Source organism: Athene cunicularia (genome assembly GCF_003259725.1).
Source record: "Athene cunicularia isolate RWA chromosome 8 unlocalized genomic scaffold, athCun1 chr8_part1, whole genome shotgun sequence".
NCBI classification, from domain to species: Eukaryota; Metazoa; Chordata; class Aves; order Strigiformes; family Strigidae; genus Athene; species Athene cunicularia.
The window spans coordinates 29,299,218-29,301,604 of NW_020799109.1; the positions used below are offsets into that span (position 1 = coordinate 29,299,218).

Genomic DNA, 2,387 nt, shown 5'->3' on the forward strand with positions numbered 1-2,387 from the left:
GAGAACAAGGAATAATGGGATTAATCTAGAATTAGTCATGGTGGACCTGACCCACAGTGTCCTGGGTATGAGCAAGTGCTGCGCCCTCACTGTGACATGGGCATCTCCCTGTGATCCTCAGCGGAATACCGTACCCTGCCGGGACGTGGGCTGCTCCTCTTGGCACATTTCACTCGCCATGTACCTCACAGCCGTGACCCTGGCGGGGTGGCTGTGCAGGCCAGTGTTGGACGCCTGTGCTCTGTGCCATTAGGGAATTGTACCAGTCCCTGTGAACTGTGCCCCTGTCTCCAAACTCTTAGTGTGCCCTATTGTGCGGCAAGTGGCCATTAGCGTGGGCAAGCTTGACACATACCCAGTTTTCTTTAAAGGGGTCCTGCGTGCCTGGGAACTTAGGTGGCATTTAGACCAGGGCTGCTGCTGCTGGATGGCAGGCCCGTGATCCCTTGTGGTTGGTGTTGCCTTCATCATTGGCTGCTTCCTCCGAGGCCTGAGTGAATCCTATATGTGTCCTTTGGTCTCACGTTATGTTTAATTTGTTAAAAGCACCTGAGGAGTGGGATTAGCCTAGAACTATTTGTGGAGGGCCATGACCTGTGGGCCCCTGGGCACGCAGCGGCCGCTGCCACCTCACGGGGACATGGGTACCCATGTGGCACCTTATGGGGACATGGGCCTCCCTTGGGAACCCCGCCAAACATGGGCACCCTGCGCGCATGCGGGTCCCTCCTCCTGGAACCTGGGCATCCGCAGGGCACCTCGCAGCCACGATGCCTGTTCTCTCCCACCACAGCTCTCCCACTTCTCCCAGGGTGCATGCTGCGCCAGCCCACACTCGGCAGCTTGGCTCGCACCACTGCCTTCCTTGGATGCCGTCAGTACCGAACGACACGCGCTACAGGACAATAATCTTTATTGTTCTGACCGGTTCTAGAAAGCTGAGAAAGTACTCTGCTCCGCTCAGGAGTTTTGCCGGCTTTCGCAGAGCTCTCTGCTGCCTGGGCATGCTTCAACTGAGCTCCCTGGGGACATGGAGATGAGGTCGGGCCTTTGGGGTGCCGGGGGCCCAGGCAGCACCTCTGGGAGGGCAGAAAGGGAGACCCTCCCTAGAGGTCCTCACCAGAGCGTTGCCAAATGCCCACTGGCTGTTGTGCAGGGTGGGCAATGGCAAAGCAAACCCAGCAGGACGAGGCCAAGCCTCGGCCATGGCCACCCTGCAGGAACAGGATCATTGGGGCCATAACAGCCTCCAGCCAGCAGAAAGGATGTCGGCGGCGGGGGTGCCCTCACCCCAGGAGCCTTTGGAGGGCCGAGGCGTGTCCTGCCGCAGCAGCCAGTTGTAGCCCTGAAGAGAATTCCCTGTTAGTTGGATGCAAATGATACAGCTGCAATCGTTATCCACCCACGTCCTAACACCTGCCCCTCTCCCTGGTGTGGTGCTTGCCCTCGCCCCAGCCTTGGGGGTCCTAGGGCCTGGGGAAGCCAATGGGTCATGGGCAGGTGCTGGCCACTGCCAGCTCCCAGGGCCATGGGGAGCAAGCACCGCACCCCTCACTGGAACGTGGGCACCCACTGGGAACCTCAGGGGACGTGGGCCCCCTGCCAGGATGTGGGCCCCTCCTCCTGGGCCATGGGCACCCCTGGGGCACCTCACAGCCACAGCCACAGATGCCGTTTGACTCCTGCCTCGGGTCTCACCCCACATGCACAGCAGCACTCACTTGCACCGCTGCCTTTTGTGTTGCCAGTCCGCCAGGCGCACGCTTTAGCTGGGGTTGCGCAGGGATCTAGACTCAGCTCTCCTCATCTGCTGCTTGTGCCACCTTCTCGTAGTACCGGCGCCGGAACCTTTTCATGCGAACACGTTTTAAAAGGTTCCCACACTTGACTAGCCGTAAGATGTTGTAGTGAATACAGCAGTGCAAGGATACTTCAAAGATTGTGTCCTTTCCTATGCAGTCTATCCACTTGGAAGATGGGTCCTTCTGTCCCCTTCCCTGGAAATGACAAGGCCGGGAGCACAATTAAGCGGGCAGGGGCTTGGGGGGACCTTGCAGTGTCCTGCTGGGCTTGTCTTCCTCTGGAAGGACTCCAGCCTCGCAGGACTGCTCCGGGCAGCACGTTGGGCTGAGGAAGCCTCTGGCAGGCCCCGTGTCGTGCTGGGGGCTCCCGGAGGGCTTCAGCCCTGTGGCTTGGCATGTCCCTGGCCAAGAGGCAGAGGACCTCTCAGGGCCTGCTCGGGGCCCACACCAGGTTTGGTTTTTGCACTGCAAGCCTTCTTGGCCCCAGCTGTTGTGGTTCCCTGCTCCCTCAAGCCAGTCCCTTCCTGTGAGACTGATCTCAGTTGCTCACCTGTTGCTCGAGTCTCTCCCCATTTCTCCCGATGA

General features: G+C 59.6%; 1 long non-coding RNA gene across 2 annotated transcripts in view; it reads left to right on the forward strand.

Moving 5' to 3' along the window:
• LOC113482629 overlaps positions 1–1,910 on the forward strand; it is a 37,074-nt gene extending 35,164 nt beyond the window's left edge. For both annotated transcript variants that reach the window (XR_003398890.1, XR_003398889.1), the window contains one exon: positions 1,900–1,910. This is a non-coding gene — a long non-coding RNA (uncharacterized LOC113482629). The remainder of the gene's footprint in view (positions 1–1,899) is intronic.
• Positions 1,911–2,387: the final 477 nt, after the last annotated feature.